Source organism: Mus musculus, chromosome 10 (genome assembly GCF_000001635.26).
Source record: "Mus musculus strain C57BL/6J chromosome 10, GRCm38.p6 C57BL/6J".
Classification (NCBI taxonomy): Eukaryota; Metazoa; Chordata; class Mammalia; order Rodentia; family Muridae; genus Mus; species Mus musculus.
In genome coordinates this window covers 5,984,391-6,004,497 of record NC_000076.6, presented here as the reverse complement: position 1 = coordinate 6,004,497, position 20,107 = coordinate 5,984,391, and positions in this window count along the sequence as shown.

Below are 20,107 nucleotides of genomic sequence, written 5' to 3'. Positions count from 1 at the left end.
GGAGACATTCATGGTCCTCTACCAAGACACCTCCATCTGTCAAGGAACTAACTAGGGAATGCAAAAGAGATAGTAACATCCACCCACCAATAAAAAAACAAAAGAAGAGAAACCTTTTAGAGATTTTACCCTTTAGTACTGTAAAGCTTAATTGCTGTCAAAATGACTGGGTTTAAAAATCACAATGATAACATACCTCAGGGATTAGCCAAAGCAGGAAGACTCACAGTAAATACATGTAACACCATCACCGGAGCTGGAGTCTCAGGCAATAAAACAAAAAGAAGAAGAAGAAAGGAAGGATGCTGAACACCAAAGTTCGTCATGTGACACACAGCTTCAAGTTCCTGCTGCCATGCCTCCCTGTTATGATGTCATGATGCACTTTACTCCCTCAACGGTGGGTCAGAATAAAGACAATCTATTCTCAGTCTCTGTGTCTGAAAAAGGTTAACTACAGGAAGACTCAGTCGTGTCTGCTTCTTTGGGCAGTCTCAGTAAAGACACCAGAAGATTGCCACGTTAAACTTCATGTTGTGGAAGATAATTCACAGGAAGGATAGCAGGAGCTCAAAAGGGCCAATGGAAAGCAAGTCTAGGAAGAAATGGATGGTGTAGTAGAAGGTCAAGGTCAGTGACCACGGTGCTTGGGTTCCATAGAAGATCAGTGGCAGATTCAGGGGGATGAGTGGGATGTCACCTCTGGTTGTCTCCATCTTCTGTCAGATAGCACCTGAGAAGGACGAAGTCGGCAGTGTTAACGTGAAAGAGTATGTTTTGCTGTAGCATTTGGATAGATCAAAAATTAAGCTAAATCAGAGTCTCTACCATGATTACCTGATCAAACTGGATTAAAGTTCTCAGAAACTGATACACAAAGCAGACAAAACCAGAGCAAGTACAGAAGATCTGAGCAGTGGCACTGAGAGTACCAACTCCAGACTCACAGATCCTCCTATATGAATGCTATGAAACAAATCTTCTGCATACTACAGGGCTCAGGGCAGAACAAATACATCATTATCTCTTCTACTCCAGAAACAATACAATTAAGCTAGTCCCATAAAAGTTTTAAGTGAATAAAATCACACTTTCAAACGAGTTGTGGATTAAATAGAAAAGATGCTATAAAATGTTTATGACTGAATATTTATTATTATGAGAACAGCATTTATCAAAAAGTAAAGGTACATGAGTGAGATGTAAAATGATAATTTTAATATAAATGTAAACAGTGGGTGAATGCAGCTGCTGTATTTCTTTATCCTATGCTAGTCCCCAATAACCACATAGAGAAACAAAGATCTATTTCAAGCTGCTGCTCAATAGCTGGGCAGTTAAATGATCTACAATAACTTCCTATGCTAATCTGGCTTCCTTCCTTCAAGTACCATACCTGTGATACTTGCAGATAAATATTGGTCTAGCACTCTCTTCTTCAGATGTTTTTACCCATGATGTCTTCCCAGACCCTCTCTACAGGGATCTACTTTCTCCATCCTCCTGCTGATCTGAATCTCCCTCCCTTCCTCTCTCTTTCTCCTTACCCTGACTAGTGGAATTTCTGCCTTATTCTCTCTTCTGCTCAGTCATTGGGTGATCAGCATTTATTGACAAGACAAAGAGTAAGTGGTAAGAATTGTTTACTTGAAATGGGAGATTCTAGACTTAAGCATTCCAATGCTGTCTCCTGATTGAAGCAAGAGAAATCAGCATTTGAACAACACAAGGCTATCCTTTACACCATGCACAGAGACATTTTGCCTACAGTGAGATGAGTCACTAAGCAGAAATAAGAAGTGATTTTTCATCATCTGGAAAGAAAAATCAGTTAATACTTGCATAATCTCTCTGGCTCTGTATGCTGGTAAGATGGATTTCCCTCCATCCTCTGCACCAAATTTTCTAGGAACAATATTCACACTTGGGGTCTAGATTACTTCATATGGAGTAGCCCACTAAATAGCAAAACTGGTTATTCCTGAGAAACATGTAAAGTTAAAGATGTGTCCTTTTGTTATTTAGGCAAATATAATAATTGTCATTAAACTTGTAACTAAAAGATCATGCTACAATGGTAGCTGTCTACTTTCAATATCTCTACTCATGTCAAAAGCAATACAACTTAAGGAGTGTGCATTTCTAAAGTGAGTGGTTCAGCATTTAATTTTTAAAATCTTCAACTAGTTATCTATCACATATTTAGATGTTACAGTTTGTATATGCTTGGCCCAGGGAGTGGCACTATTAGGAGGTGTGGCCTTGCTGGAGTAGGTGTGTCACCATGGGTGTTGGCTTTAAAACCCTCATCCTTGCTGCCTGGAAGCCAATAATATGCTAGCAGCCTTCAGATGAAGATGTAGAACTCCGCTCCTTCTGCACCATGCCTACCTAGATGCTGCCATGATCCTGCCTTGATGATAATGGACTGAACCTCTGAACCTGTAAGCCAGCTCCAATTAACTGTTGTGCTTATAAGAGTTTCCTTGATCATGGTGTCTCTTCACAGCTATGCAAACCCTAACTAAAACACCATCCCATGGGCAAATACCAATCCCTGACTCTGTCAATGATACTCTGTTATGCTTGCAGACAGGAGTCTAGTGTGGCTGTCCTCTGAGAGGCTCAACCCAGCAGCTGACTCAGACAGATACAGATACCCACAGCCAAACAGCGGATGGAGCTTGGGCATTCTTATGGAAGACTGTAGGGAAGGATTGCAGCCCTGAAGGGGATGGGAACTCTACAGGAAGACCAACAGAGTCAATTAACCTGGACCCTTGGGGCTTTCAGAGACTGAACCAGCACCAAACAGCATACATGGGCTGGACCTAAACCTCCCCACACATATGTAGCAGGTATGCAGCTTGGTCTTCATGTAGGTCCTGAACAACTAGATCAGGGCTATCCCCAAAGCTGTTGCCTGTCAGTGGGATATGTTCTTCTATCTGGGCTTCCTTGTCTGGTCTCAGTGGAAGAAGATACACCTAACCCTGAAGAGACTTGATGGTCCAGGGTTGGGAGGACATCCAGGGGGTCTCCATCTTCTCAGAGGAGAAGGGGAGGGAGGATGGAGGAAGGTTTGTGGGAGGAGGTGACCTGGAGGTGGGCAGTGATTGGGATGTAAAGTAAATAAATAAATAAGTTAAACTTTTAACAACCTTAAAAGTTTACCCTTTCAAAAAAAAAAAAAAAGCCAGGCAGTGGTGGTGCACGCCTTTAATCCCAGCACTTGGGGGGCAGAGGCAGGTGAATTTCTGGGTTCGAGGCCAGCCTGGTCTACAGAGTGAGTTCCAGGACAGTCAGGGCTACACAGAGAATCCTGTCTCGAAAAAAAAAAAAAAAAGTGCACCCTTTCTAAGTTGTGTGTGGCTAAATTAATTCTTAATATATACAAAAAGGAAAAAAAAAGGCAAAACTCAGTCAAAACCACTAAACATTTATTAGTTCTCCAGAGTCTGCAGTTCAGCTGAGTAGTGTGTCGGGTCACTGCTGAGCTCAATCCTGCATCATCTAACCACCTTCCAAGTGAGGTTAAGAATCTTTAACTCAGCTGGCTGACCTTCTGTGTATGTGGGGACCTAGGGGCAGCCAACTCTAGAACCATCTAAATTTGGTTGGGTCCTTTGAGTTCATTTCCAATGGCCTCTTATACACATACTCTTGTCTTGTTTACGCAGTGAAGCTTGGAGAAGCTCCAACTGCATCCAGCTCTATTGTCAATAAGGGTTTGGATTTAGCAGCTGTTCCTTTTGTTACTTTTAGGCATTTTCCTATGGGCACTTATAACTTAAAGTTTATCTTTGGTTATCTCTCATTGTTTTGCCATGGACACTTGGAACACTGTTACATGTGTAATAAATATCTGCAGTGGCTAATTTTCAATGTCAGCTGAACTGGATCTAGAGTTACTATGGAAACACACTTCTTGGAGTGCAGAGAAGAAGCTTTGCAGAAAGGTCTAACTTAGTAGAAAAGACCTACCCCAACTGTGAGCAGCCTCAACCAATAACCGGGGTCCTAGAGGGAAAAAGGGGGAGAAATCAAGGTGAGTGACAGCATCTGTCTGCTTGTTGGCTTCAGATAAACCATGAGTAAATACCTCACACTCCTGACTCATCTACCCACCATGATGGATTGTAGTGTTCTGCAACCAGGAGCTAGAATAAACCCTCCCTTCCTTGTCTGACTTTTTCCAGGTGTTTTGTCACATCAACTAGAAAAATATGACACAAAATAACATACTTATTAATGCTCCAAAATGATTTCAAAGTCCTCTAACCAGGCAAAAAGGAAATAAAATATGCAAATAATGTATGTGGATTTCCTTAATTTAACCATGCATAGATTTCAAAATATCACGGAGCCCATTATAAATGTATACAAATTTTCATTAAATTAAGTGGATATTTGAGTGATGTTCTTGTTATCTAAGCTATGTGTTCAACAAGGCAAGTGAGTCTAGGTCTTGTCAGTGTCAGGATCACAACTCCACACTCTTGGAACACACGTGCTTTGGGATGCTCATGAGTGGTGAAGATTTGGATGCTGAGGGAGGAATCTTTCCCATCTCATTCCACAGGAAAGATAGAAACACTGGTGGCTGCTAGCACAGAGGGTGTAAGAATTTCAATGTCATGTATAAATAGCACAGATATTCTTATATGACTCTTGGCTTAGTATATCCAAAGAAAAGGGCCCTGAGAAGAGATCTACCATTCTTGGTAATACTCTGTGTGCTTAATTTTTATCTGAAGTCCATTAATTATCCTTGGATTGCCTGAATAAAGTTCTGATCCTTTTTAACTCTGGTATGTGGCAAAAATAAACCTACATTTTATTATTATCTGGTTTTGCTAACTGAAATAATCTTGGGATTTAATAGCTATAGACCAGGGATGAATAATACCTTTTACTAAAGAACACAAATTACTGCCAAACACACTGTGCTCATCAGAACTCAAGTATTTACCCTTAACTTAATTATCCATAGCCCAGAGGGCAGAGTGATGGATCATCAAACCAGCTACTAAGAGACAAACTGGGATCTTCTGGGTAAGAGAGGCCAGTCCTCATAGAAGCAAAATAAAAATGTGCCCTGAGCTACCATCCTGAGTCAAGCTATCTTGGGGCATTCAAATGCACTCCCTTGTAAACAATCCTATTAGCTGAGCCTGTTTGTTTTACAGCCTCACATATAGGGACAGAGACTTAGATCCTCACCTGCAGGTCTGCTGTGCACAGCTCTGCCTTAATTGCAATGGCCTGGGGGAGGGGCTCTAAAGTATGTATCATATATCTGGCTAGGGAAGACTAAAGCATAGACCACAGTGCTAGGGAGAGACCCTCATCCCTAGGGTAAAGGCTTCATAGGTCTGGTCTGCTGGAGTGAAAAGCACCCACACCCTAGAAGTAACCTCTCACTTATCAGAAAGCCCAATAAACCCATCGGTTTCCAAACTTTGAAACTTGAGTAAATTTTGGCAGAATCCTGCCTCGGTTTGTGGTTGGAACCTTAGGGGAGGGGTTAACACTGTTTATGTCTCCCGCTGGGAAGCAATTTTAGTCACAGTTATTACTTTCTAAGTGGGCTAGCCCTCCTCATTCAACATGCATATTACTTTCTGACATCTTAAGCTCACTTCTTCAGAGACCAAATTATGGCAAGAGTGACCTCAACAACTTCCTCTGATTTTTCTTCTGCTGCTGAAACACTGAAGATTTGAGCATTGAGGAGGGCTAGGTAAGCTCTCAGAGCTCTCTTGCCAAATACCCCGGATACAGACAGACATTACTGCTGCACTGGTTGAATTTCACATTAATGCTTGCAGTACTCTATCTTACTTCCAAACCATACAACTCTTCCCTTAATCAGGGAACATCATGTCGAATCAAAATTCATGCTCAAAGTCATGTAGAGCTACACGATCTGACAAATGAGAAGGGAACATCTGCATTGGCTATGCCTTGCATGTCACTTTGGGGAAATTCCACAAGTAATTTTTTCTTGAAATATTTCAAAACAGACACATAGATGCCCAGACATTTAATATGACTTAACACCTACTTAGTCAAATCCGGAACTACAGCAACTCCTTTCTGATTTGACTAAATTTGGCCACGCAGGAGCAATTTTAGTACAAATATCATTGAGACACAAATATTCACGTGTGTACATGTGTATAAATATTTGGTTTTAGTTACATAAAAGCAATCATGCCTTGATACCCCAAATCCACTAAAACCTAGGCAATTATGAATCTCCAGGGTTCAATCAGTTATTACAAACATAGAAATTTCTGTACCCAAATTCATATTCAAATCCTAATTTCCCTTTCTACCCTTCTCATTGATAACAGTGAATTCTCTAAAATACTGGATTATAAGTACAGTGCTTTAAAAATTAGAAAACTGGCTGTTATACAAATGTATCACTTATTAAAGTAGCTTTGTCAAAAGGAAAAGAAAAGAAGAGAAAAGAAAAGAAAGTAGCTTTGTTATTTTAATTCAAAAGCACTTTGTCACAAAATCAACTCAGAGCCATTGTAAAACAATTTAAATTATAGTCCTCTCTTTTGCCTAGGGAAAACAACTGCTATCAGAATTTAAGTTATATATTTATATTTATTTTTTATTCTTTAATCTTTTTTATAGTCCTGTCTTTATACCCCCATCCGCCCTCTGACTGTTATTTATTCCATATCTCCTCCCCCCAACTGCTGAGTGCCCTCAGGATGTCCCCATCCTCCCACTCCCACCCTACCAGACCTCCCCAACCCCTGGGGTCTCAGGTCTCTTGAGGGTTAGGTGCATCTTCTCTCACTGAGGCCAGACCAGGCAGTCCTCTGCTGTATATGAGTTGGGGGCCTCATATTAGCTGGTATATGATGCCTGGTTGGTGATCCAGTATCTGAGAGGTCTCAGGGGTCCAGGTTAGTTGAGACTGTTGGTCCTCCTACAGGGTTGCCCTCCTCCTTAGCTTTTACCAGCTTTTCCCTAATTCAACCACAGGGGTCCCTGACTTTTGTCCATTGGTTGGGTGATCTGAACTATCTGAATCTGACTCTTTCAGCTGCTTGTTGGGCCTTTCAGAGGGCAGCCATGCTAGGCTCCTCTTTGTAAGCACACCATAGCATCAGTAACAGTGTCAGGGCTCCAGGACTCCCCTTGAGCTGGATCCCACTTTGGATCTGTCATTGGACTTCCTTTCTTTTGAACTCTTCTCCATTTTTGTCCCTGCAGTTCTTTCAGTTCTTTCAGTCAGGAACAATTCTGGGTTAGAGTTTTTTGACTGTGGAATCACAACCTCATCCCTTACTTGATGCCCTGTCTTTCTGCTGGAGGTGGGCTCTACAAGTTCCCTCTCCTTGCTTCCCTACTGTTGGGCATTTCTTCTAAGGTCCTTCCCTTTGAGTGCTCAGAATCTCTCACCTCCCAGGTCTCTGATACATTCTAAAGGGTCCTCCCACCTCCTGCTTCCCAAGTTGCCTGTTTCTATTCTGTCTGCTGGCCCTCAGGGCTTCAGTCTTGTTCTCCTCCCCCCCAATACCTGGTCATGCTCCCCTTTTCCCCTCACTATCCCCTTTTCCACCTAAGTCCTTCCCTCCTTCTGCCCCCAAATGCATGTTTTCTCCAGGTGGCGATGGTGCATGCATTCTAGAGGCAGAGGCAGCTGCATCTCTGTGAGTTCAAAGCCAGCCTGATCAGTAGAGCAAGCTCCAGGTTAGCCAGGCTACACATAGAGAAACACTATCTTGAAAAACAAAGACCTAAGAAAGGAAGCATACAAAAAATATTTTTTTCTTTTTATAAAGTAAGATTATGCTCATTTTGTAACTTCATATCTTGTATTGGGGTGCATCAGGAATATGCTTACATTCTATAACATGATAATGGCTACTATTAGAACATATACATATAGTGGATTAAATTAATATACACAAGGGTATATTAATGTTCTAAGCTTGAATACTTTATGATGTGGTCTTGCCCATAAATTAGGTTGTCATAGATATAACTGGTTGTAATGAACTCCCACTAAAGGAAGATGAGCCTAGAAGCTCACAAACCTGCTCCTCATATAAGAAATTGGTCATCTGACACAGAGGCACAATGTGGAGACAAAGTAGAGACTGGACTGATGCTACCACAATTAAGGACTATATTTTGAGTTAGAAAATCATCCTATCAGTACAAAGAGGCCTTTATTGTTTTGGTTTGAGATTTTTATTGTTGTTTGTTTTTTGTTTGTTTGTTTGTTTTTCTGAGACAGGGTTTCTCTGTGTATTCCTGGCTGTCCTAGAACTCACTCTGTAGACGAGGCTGGCTACAAACACAGAGATCCAACATGCCTCTGCCTCCCAAGTGCTGTTATTAAAGGTTTGCACTACAATGTCCAGCTAGTAGGTAGAAGTCTTGTTTCATTCTTCCACATGTGGGTACCCAGTTTTCCTAACAGCATTTATTAAAAAGGTTATCTTTTTTTCATGATCCTTTTTGTGCCTTTGTCAAAACTCAGGTAGCTGTAATTGTGTGAGTTTATTCTTGGCTCCTCTTTTCTGCTCCATTGTGCTCCATTGTAATGATGACTCTGCAGAATATTTTTAAATTGTACATTGTGATTCCAACACCCTTGTTCTTTCTGCTGAGGCCTGTTTTGTCCTGCTTAAGATATTTTTTGCTTCCTTATGAACTTTAGGGTTGATATTCACATCCTATGGAAGAAAGTCACTGCGGTTTTGAGGTGAATTGTGTTGGATCCATAGACTGCTTTTCCTACTCTAGTCATGTCCACAATATTAATTCTGCTCATTTGTGAGCATTGAAGATCTTTCCATTTCCTGTAGTCCTTCTTCAATTTCTTTATTGTTTTAGAAAGCTTCCACCTCATTGGTTAAATTTATTTGTAAGAATTTTACACTTTCTAAAGGCTATTGTGAGTGGAATTTTGTTTTATTTTGTTTTAATTTCAGTCTCAACAAATTTGTTATGGATATATAGTAAAGCTACTCATCTTAATGTATTGATTTTGAATCCAGATACATTGCAGAAAGTATTTATGAGATCTAAAGAAAGCTTTTGAGACTCTTAAGTACAAACTCATATTATCTGCAGATGGTGGCAAATTTATTTCTCCCTTTCATCTTTGAGTTATTGTGTTTTCTCATGTCTTGCTTCTCTAGTTAAAACTCCAAGTGCTACACAGCATAAAAGTGGAGAGAGTTAAACCATATTTTTATTCTTGACTCTAGAGGAAATACACTCCACTTTTCTCCCACTTGATACAATATTGGCTATAGATTTGCCCTATGTAGCTTTTATACACTGGGGAACTTTCCCTGTATTTCTAGTGTCTACAGGGCTTTTATCATGAAGGTATGTTGACGTTTACAAAGGACTTTTTCTACAGATAATGGATGATCATATGACTTCTGTCACTGATTCTATTCATGTGCTGCATTAGAATTATTGATCTGTATATACTGTAGCCCTTGGGAGCCTGAAATGAAACCAACTTAATTTTGTAATGCATTCTTTCACCAGGTTGTCGAATTCTATTTGCAAGTAATTTTTCATGATGAGCTTGTCAATGCTCATCATGAAAAATTGGATTCAAGGATCTATTTCAATGTCGTGTTCTTAGCACTTTTGGTTTCGTGTCCTTACTGGCTCCATAAGATGAATTTGGAAGAATTTTTCACTTTCTTGTTTATGGAATATGCACTACGTTTTAGAGGCTTGATAGTTGTTGTAATAAAATACTCTTACCAAACTCAACTTAGGGAAAAGTGGTATATTTTAGCTCACAGTTCCAGGCTACATTCTACCACTGCACAAAAGTCAGAGATAAGAACTTGAGGCTGAGTCATATCATAGCCACAGTCAAGAGCAGAGAGAAGCATATGCATGCATGATGTCTGCATGCTTGTTTCTAGCTTTCTCCAATCCTATATAGTCCAGAACTACCTGTCTAGGGGATGGCGTTACCCACAGTAGGCTGGATTCTCATCAGTTAACAATAAAGACAATCCCTCACAGAAAAATCTGATAAAGACAATTACCCAACTGAGACTCTTGCCCCAGATGATTCTAAGTCATGGCATGTTGACATTTAAAACTAACCAGTATAGTAGTATTCAGTAGTGAATTTGTCCAGTTCTGTGTTTTTTTCTTTGTTGGGAGACTCTTCAGTCATGGTGCTTGACATAGCTCTGTTTAAACTATTTATACCCGTTTGATGAAGCCTCACTTTTCAAGAAGAAAAACAATGCTTTAATTGTTATTGATTAATATGGGGAACCAATGGACAAATGGATAAAGATTCAGCTTAAAAAATGGAGCAGGGTATAAATGATGAAAATTTTGAATTGCTAATGACCTATGAAAATGAAGAGAGATTATGCCTGTATTAGATGACACTAAAGAGTAGGGACATATGCTATCTAGGAATATTTATTAAATATATATTTATCAAAATATTTTTGGCACTGAGGAAGATTCTCAGTGCTCGATGTGCAAGTGTGAGAATCCACATCCAAATACTCTGTACCTATGTAAAAGCCAGCATGGCTGAGCAAGTGTGAAACCTCCCTGCTATGGCACAGATTCTGCATGCTCCACTGGCCAGTTAATTAAACTGCAAGGCTGTGGGTTCTCTGACCACTAACAGTTGTACTGGTAGAAGTGTCACAAGTCTGGAAGGCAAGTTTGCACTGGAACAAAGGTCTCACTCAATGAAGATGATTGTCACTGGAATAAAACAGCTTGATGAACCAGTCTGCCACCATGTCTCCTTAGGGGGCCCCCAGGAATAAGTGCTTCTTTTGGTTCCTGTAAGGGAGTTGGATGATGTGAACTGAGCAGTAGCAAAATCACGTCTTTGTAAAGGAAGCCCAAGGTGGTGAATCCACAGATAGCCTCTATCCCTGCTAGCCATCTTCCTAGGTCATTGAAATTCAGCATGGAGGGATTTTTTTTTATTTGATTTGATTAGATATTTTCTTCATTTATATTTCAAATGCTATTCCCAAAACCCACTATACCTCCCCCCCCCCGCCCTGCTCCCAAACCCACCCACTCTTTTTTTTTTTTTCTAGGCCACTACCTCACTGAATCTCCTTTACTAAATAGGTTAAAATTTCCATTCATCCACTGGGAAACACGATTTTCTCAACCAAATGCAAACAAACAATTTCAACACAACTCACAAAAAAATTTAAGTCCAAAATGGACTACCGCTTCTGACAATGCCTTTCAGAAAGAGAATCTCGGATTCACTGGACAAGTGAAAACAAACTCATATAGGCTTTTAAAATATCTAACTACATAATATCTAATTATCTTCTCTTTCTCAAAGGCTGTCTGGCACTTCTGCTGGCAGAGGCACATCAGAGTGAATTTATAGAGTGGGCAGTGACTAATAGGACTGTGTTCTGGACAGAGGTGGGTACAGCCTTGTCACTTAGGGCTTAGGTCTATGCAGGGGTAAGGTAAGTGGTCTTCTAAACCCACCAAACCTCTTTGGGCCTTGGTCGGAGTCCTTGGCAAAAGGGACACATACAAGTATCTGCCTTGATAAAGGGAGAATTGATAAAAGCGTTTGGTGGAGTATCTGGCTCAATGTTAACTTTACTATGAACAGGACCCAGAAGTTTTCTGAACACAAGCATGAACCAACTGGTTATTTCTCATCTCCCATTTTGAAACCAAAAGATGCAGCAACTGTTTGGCTGGTTGTAAAGGCAGAGGAAGCAAACCCACCCACTCTTGCTTCCTGGCCCTGGCATTCCACTGTACTGTAGCATATGATGATCACAAGACCAAGGGCCTGTCCTCCCATTGATGACCGACTAGATCATTTTCTGATACATATGCAACTAGAGACACAGTTCTGGGGGTGGGGGGGGGTACTGGTTAGTTCATATTGTTGTTCCTCCAATAGGGTTGCAGACCCCTTTAGCTCCTTGGGTACTCTCTCTAGCTCCTACATTGGGGGCCCTGTGTTCCATCGAATAGATGATTGTGAGCATCCACTTCTATATTTACCAGGCACTGGCATAGCGTCACAAGAGATAGCTCTATCAGGGTCCTTTCAGCAAGATCTTGCTGGCATATGCAAGAGTGACTGCATTTGCTGGTGGTTATGGGATGGATCCGTGGGTGGGGCAGTCTCTGCCTGGACCATCCTTCAGTCTCAGTTCCAAACTTTGTCTCTGTAACTCCTTCCATGGGTATTTTGTTCCCCATACAAAGAAGGAACAAACTATCCACATTTGTGTCTTCGTTCTTTTTGAGTTTCATGTGTTTTGCAAATTGTATCTTGGGTATTCTAAGTTTCTGGGCTAATATCAGCTTATTAGTGAGTGCATATCAGGTGTGTTCTTTTGTAATTGGGTTACCTCATTCATGATGATATCTTCCAGATGCATCCATTTGCCTAAGAGTTTCATAAAATCATTGTTTTTAATTGCTGAGTAGTACTCCATTGTGTAAATGCAACATATTATCTGTATCCATTCCTCTGTTGGGGGACATCTTGGTTCTTTCCAGCTTCTGGCTATTATAAAATAAGACTGCTATAAACATAGTGGAGCATGTGTCCTTATTACAAGTTGGAACATCTTCTGGGTATATGCCCAGGAGAGGTATTGCTGGATCTTCCTATAGTACTATGTCCAATTTTCTGAAGAACCACCAAACTAATTTCCAAAGTGGTTGTACCAGCTTGCAATCCCACCAACAATGGAGGAGTGTCCCTCTTTCTCCATATCCTCACCAGCATCTGCTGTCACCTGAAGTTTTGATCTTAGCCATTCTGACTGGTGTGAGGTGGAATCCCAGAGTTGTTTTGATTTTCATTTCCCTGAAGATTAAAGATGTTGAACATTTTTTCAGGTGCTTCTCAGCCATTCGATATTCCTCAGTTGAGAACTCTTTATTTAGCTCAGTGCCCCATTTTTTATTAGGGTCATTTGATTTTCTGGAGTCCATCTTCTTGAGTTCTTTATATATATATTGGATATTAGTCCCCTATCTGATTTAGGATTGGTAAAGATCCTTTCCCAATCTGTTGGTGGCCTTTTTGTCTTATTGATAGTGTCTTTTTTCTTACAGAAGCTTTGCAATTTTATGAGGTCCCATTTGTTGATTCTCAATCTTACAACCATTGCTGTTCTATTCAGGAATATTTCCCCTGTGCCCATATCTTCAAGGCTTTTCCCCACTTTCTCCTCAATAAGTTTCAGTGTCTCTGGTTTTATGTGGAGTTCCTTGATCCACTTATATTTAACCTTAGTACAAGGAGATAAGAATGGATCAATTCGCATTCTTCTATATGATAACTGCCAGTTGTGACAGCATCGTTTGTTGAAAATGCTATCTTTTTTCCACTGCATGGTTTTAGCTCCCTTGTCAAACGTCAAGTGACCATAGGTGTGTGGGTTCATTTTTGGGTCTCCAATTCTATCCAATTGGCCTACCTGTCTGTTGTTGTGCCAGTACCATGCAGTTTTTATTACAACAGCTCTGTAGTCCAGCTTGAGGTCAGGTATGGTGATTCCACCAGAGGTTCTTTTATCATTGAGAATACCTTTTGCTATCCTAGGTTTTTTTTGTTATTCCAGATGAATTTGCAAATAGCCCTTTTTAATTTGTTGAAGAACTGAGTTGGAATTTTGATGGGGATTGTATTGAATCTGTAGATTGCTTTCAGCAAGATAGCCATTTTTATTATATTGATCCTGCCAATCCATGAGCATGGGAGATCCTTCCATTTTCTGAGATCTTCTTTGACTTCTTTCTTCGGAGAAATCTTTCAAAGAAGTTCTTCTCATACAGATCTTTTACTTCTTTACTTAGAGTCACACCAAGGTATTTTATATTATTTGTGACTATTGTGAAGGGCATTGTTTCCCTAATTTCTTTCTCAGCAGGTTTACCCATTGTGTAGAGAAAGGCCACTGATTTGTTTGAGTTAATTTTATATCCAGCTACTTCACTGAAGCTATTTATCAGGTTTAGGAGTTCTCTGGTGGAATTTTTAGGATCACTCATATATACTATCATATCATCTGCAAATAGTGATATTTTGAGTTCTTCATTTCCAATTTTTTTCGTCTTGATCTCCTTTTGTTGTCTAATTGCTCTCGCTAGGACTTCGAGGACTATATTGAATAGGTAGGGACAAAGTGGGCAGCCTTGTCTAGTCCCTAATTTTAGTGGGATTGCTTCCAGCTTCTCTCCATTTACTTTGATGTTGGCTACTGATTTGCTGTAGATTGCTTTTATTATGTTTAGATATGGGCCTTGAATTCCTGATCTTTCCAAGACTTTCATCATGAATGGATGTTAGATTTTGTCAAATGCTTTCTCAGCATCTAATGAGATGATCATGTAGTTTTTGTCTTTGAGTTTGTTTATATAGTGGATTACATTGATGGATTTCCATATATTAAACCATCCCTGCATCCCTGGAATGAAGCCTACTTGATCATGATGGATTATCGTTTTAATGTGTTCTTGGATTCAGTTTTCGAGAATTTTATTGAATATTTTGGCATTGATAGTCATACTGGAAAATGGTCTGAAGTTCTCTATCTGTGTTAGGTCTTTATGTGGTTTAGATATCAGAGTAATTGTGGCTTCGTAGAATGAATTGGGTAGAGTACCTTCTGTTTCTATTTTGTGTAATAGTTTGAGGAGAATTGGAATTAGGTCTTCTTTGAAGGTCTGATAGAACTCTGAACTAAATCCATCTGGTCCTGGGCTTTTGTTGGTTGGGAGACTACTAATGACTGCTTCTATTTCTTTAGGGGATATAGGAGTGTTTACGTCATTAATCTGATCCTGATTTAACTTTGGTACCTGGTACCTGTCTAGAAATTTGTCCATTTCATCCAGGTTTTCCAGTTTTGTTGAGTATAGCCTTTTGTAATAGGATCTGAGGATGTTTTAGATTTCCTCAGGTTCTGTTATTATGTTTCCCTTTACATCTTTGATTTTGTTAATTAGGATACTCTCCCTGTGCCCTCTAGTGAGTCTGGATAAGGGTTTATCTATCTTGTTGATTTTCTCAAAGAACCAGCTCCTGGTTTCATTGATTCGTTGAATAGATCTTTTTTGTTTCTACTTGGTTGATTTCGTCCCAGAGTTTGATTATTTCCTGCCCTCTAATCCTCTTCGGTGAATTTGCTTCCTTTTTTTCTAGAGCTTTTGGGTGTGCTCTCAAGCTGCTAGTGTATGCTCTCCCTAGTTTCTTTTTGGAGGCACCGAGAGCTATGAGTTTTCCTCTTAGGAATGTTTTCATTGTGTCCCATAAGTTTGGGTATGTTATAGCTTCATTTTCATTAAACTCTTAAAAGTCTTTAATTTCTTTATTTATTTTTTCCTTGACCAAGGTATCATTGAGTAGAGTGTTCTTAAGCTTCCACGTGAATGTTGACTTTCTATTACTTATGTTATCCTTGAAGATCAGCCTTTATGCCAGTGCCTGGCAAATACGGAAATGGATGCTCACAGTCATCTATAAGATGGAACACGGGACCCCGAATGGAGAAGTTAGACAGAGCACCCAAGGAGCTGAAGGGGTCTGCAACCCTATAGGTGGAACAACAATATGAACTAACCAGTACCACCAGAGCTTGTATCTCTAGCTGCATATGTAGCAGAAGATGGCCTAGTCAGCCATCACTGGGAAGAGAGGCCCCTTGGTATTGCAAACTTTATATGCCCCAGTACAGGGGAATGCCATGGCCAAGAAGCGGGAGTGGGTGGGTGTGGGAGCAGGGTGGAGGACGTGTATAGGGAACTTTCGGGATAGCATTTAAAATGTATATAAAGAAAATATCTAATAAAAAACAAAAAGTTTTATATATATATATATATATATGTATATATATATATATATATATATATATATAAATGATCAGACTTAGTCCGTGGGGATCTAATAGGATGCATGGGATAATTTCAATATTTTTGTATCTGTTGAGGCCTGTTTTTTCCCCAATTATATGGTCCATTTTTGAGATGGTGCCATGAGGTGCTGAGAAGAAGGTATATCCTTTTGGTTTAGAATAAAATGTTCTGTAGATATATGTTAAGTCCATTTCTTTCTTAACATCCATTAGTTTCCATGTGTCTCTGTTTAATTTCTGTTTCCAGGATCTGTCCATTGATGAGAGTGGGGTGTTGAAGTCTCCCACTATTATTGTGTGAGGTGCAATTTGTGCTTTAAGCTTTACTAAAGTTTCTTTAACGAATGTGGCTGCGCTTGATTTGGAGCATAAGGTATTCAGAATTGAGAGCTCATCTTGGAAGATTTTTACCTTTGATGAGTATGAAGTGGTCCTCCTTGTCTTTTTTGATAACTTTGGGTTGAGTCGATTTTATTCGATATTAGAATGGCTACTCCAGTTTGTTTCTTCAGACCGTTTGCTTGGAAAATTGTTTTCTAGCCTTTCATTCTGAGGTAGTGTCTGTCTTTTTCCCTGAGGTTGGTTTCCTGTAAGCAGCAAAAATTTGGGTCCTGTTTATGTAGCCAGTCTGTTAGTCTATGTCTTTTTATTTGGGAATTGATATTAAGAGATGTTAAGAAAAAGTAATTGTTGCTTCCTGTTCTTTTTGTGGTTAGAGTTGGGATTCTCTTCTTGCGGCTCTCTTCTTTTAGGTTGGTTGAAAAATTACTTTCTTGCTTTTTTAGGGCGTGATTTCATCCTTGTGTTGGTGTTTTCCCTTTATTATACTTTGAAGGGCTGGATTGTGGAAAGATATTATGTGAATTTGGTTTTGTCATGGAATACTTTGGTTTCTCCATCTATGGTAATTGATAGTTTTGCTGGGTATAGTAGCCTGGGCTGGCAATTGTGTTCTCTTTGGGTCTGTATATCATCTGTCCAGGATCTTCTGGCTTTCATAGTCTCTGGTGAGAAGTCTGGTATAATTGTGACAGGTCTGCCTTTATATGTTACTTGACCTTTTTCCCTTACTGCTTTTAACATTCTGTCTTTATTTAGTGCATTTTTTGTTCTGATTATTATGTGTCTAGAGGAATTTCTTTTCTGGTTTAGTCTATTTGGAGTTCCGTAGGCTTCTTGTATGTTCATGGGCATCTCCTTCTTTGGGTTAGGGAAGTTTTTTTCTTCTATAATTGTCTTGAAGATATTTGCTGGCCCTTTAAGTTGAAAACCTTCATTCTCATCAATTCCTATTATCCTTAGGTTTGGTCTTCTCATTGTGCTCTAGATTTCTTGGATGTTTTGAGTTAGGATCTTTCTGCATTTTGCATTTTCTTTGATTGTTGTGTCCATGTTCTCTATAGAATCTTCTGCACCTGAGATTCTCTCTTCCATCTCTTGTATTCTGTTGCTGATGCTCGCATCTATGGTTCCTGATTTCTTTCCTAGGATTTCTATCTCCAGAGTTGTCTCCCTTTGGGTTTTCTTCATTGTTTCTACTTCCCTTTTTAGATCTTGGATGGTTTTGTTCAATTCCATCACCTGTTGTCACTGTGTTTTCCTGTAATTCTTTAAGGGATTTTTGTGTTTCATCTTTAAGGACTTCTATCTGTTTAGCAGTGTTCTCCTGTGGTTCCTTAAGTGAGTTATTAATGCCCTTCTTGATGTACTCTACCAGCATCATGAGATATGATTTTACATCCGAATCTTGCTTTTGGGGGTGTGTTGGGGTATTCAGGACTCGCTGTGGTGGGTGTACTGGGTTTTGATGATGCCCAGTGGTCTTGGTTTCTGTTAGTAAGATTCTTATGTTTGCCTTTTGCCATCTGGTAATCTCTGTTGTTAGATGTTCTAGCTGTCTCTGTCTGGAGCTTATTCCTCCTGTGATTCTTTAGCCTCTGTCAGCACACCTGGGAGCCCAACTCTCTCCTGAGTCCCAGTGGTCAGAGTGCTCTCTGCAGGCATGCTCTCCTCTTGCAGGGAAGGTTCACAGAAGTCTGGAGCTCAGATTCCCTCTCCTGAGTCCTGGGGTCAGAGCCCTCCCTTTAGGCAGACTCTCTTCTGGCAGAGAACTGTGCCCAGGGGTCTGGGTCTCAGCTCTGCCTCCTGGCTGAGGATGAAGGCTCAAAGGGACCCTGTTCAAGAAGCTCTGTTGCTTCTGCTGCCCACGTGCTCTCCTGCATAGACTGGTCTCAGCGATCCCAAGATTCTGGGTATGCTAGGACCTGCCGTTGTCCTTTGTCCCTGTTCCTAATAGCACAAGACCCTCTGGATTTTTTGTAACAGATGTTGTGTTCCACTCACCTGTGATCTCAAGATCCTGCAGCATAGAGAGTCCTCTGGGGACCTTGGGACACTCTGCCAAGTTTGTGCCCAAGATGGAGGGACTTTTTTTAAAAAGCAAGTTTCTATCAATCTATTCATTTTTCTACTCATGCCACCAGGCTGTTCAATCTTTGGACATTGCAACATGATGCTGTATCTACAAAATTCATGCCTGAGAAGCACTCATCTAATCTAACTACCCCGAAATACACAAAGTAAAATTTTTACCACTCATTAAAACAAAACTTTGCAACACATAGCAGAAATTATATATAATTTCATAATAGTTTATGTTTCAAATTTTGTGTTGGACAAATTTATAGCTATCCTCAACTATATGCAGCTTCATATGGCCAAGGGATGGAAGGCTAGACATGACAGGATTCCAATACAGACAACATTTACCAAAGTCTGGAAATCCAGACTCCCCCACTTTACCTCATCCCTGCAATGCTACCGTTAGCCACACTTTCAGCACATCTGGGTGTAGGTTTGTTCTTTTGAAACATTCCATTATTCCTGTGCAGATCATTTAATTATTTATTAATAGGAAGATTAAAGTGTCCATTTTCAAAAAGGATCATTATTGATACAAACCTTAAAATTAGATTTCTCCATTACAGAAAAACGTAAAGTCTGTGACATGTTTTTGCATTATTTTATTAGGCATTTCCTATGCTATAACAGTTAAGAAGGTGAATATACATATATTCTCATGTTTATATGTTTTAGATAGATGATAGAGATAATAGATGATAACAGATAGACAGATAGATGATAGATATGATAGATAGGTGTAGTAGACAGACAGAAAGTTGGATGGGTGGACAGACAGACAGACAGACAGACAGACAGACAGACATCATATCTAAAGTTGTGTGGCCTGTTCACACACACTCTCACTTTGTTCACTTTTATCCCTAGCTCTCCTTTGCATCTAGTCTTCAAGATCTATAGTCTAACTGACTAGTTATCAGGTTTAGAAAAATATTTCTTCAAGCTTTGCAACCTCTGTAATACATTACTACATTAATAAATTCATTCTTGCCCTAAAATAAATTTCCAGGGCTAAAATTACTGAATCAAAGGAAATGAATATTTCAGAGAATTAAATACAAAGTACAATATGCAACTCGGTTTAACTGAAAGATGCCTATTCTTTTCAATTTAGTAGTTAAATATATTTTGTTCTGCATTGCTATGGCCCATAACTGTGGTAAGCTTCATGCTCAACCTACTCTTTCTCTTTTCTGTATTTGCCTTATCTTTCATTATTTCTATACCAATTATATTCAGCATTTATCAATAATTTGCTAAATCATTAAACTCTATATATTTGACTGTCACAACTTCACAAATATCTGTAAGATTTATCATTCACTATTTCTATTATTCATTTCATTCACAAAAATGGAGGACCATTCATTCTTGCTTTCCTTCCCAGGTTTTATTTCTGTAAGCTCAAAGAAGCCTAGTGGCTGCAGCATTATGTAATGATTTATTAAGATTTTATCTTACTGCTTGGTACACCTTGTCTTGGTTTATTTCATAGTATTATTCGTGTGTGTGTGTGTGTGTGTGTGTGTGTGTGTGTGCATGTGTGTGTGTGTGTGTGCCATGTTACTATAGTGTCCACAGAAGCCAGTAAATGATATCAGCTCTCCTGGAGCTGAAGCTATAGGTAGCTGTGAGCCACCAATGTAGATGCTAAGACCCAAACTGTGGTCCTCTGCCATAGCAGCACACACTCTGAAGCTCAGCCATTTCCCCAGGCCCAAGATATCTTGTAATATTGTTCCATATAATGACTTACTTCTAAAATGGGACAA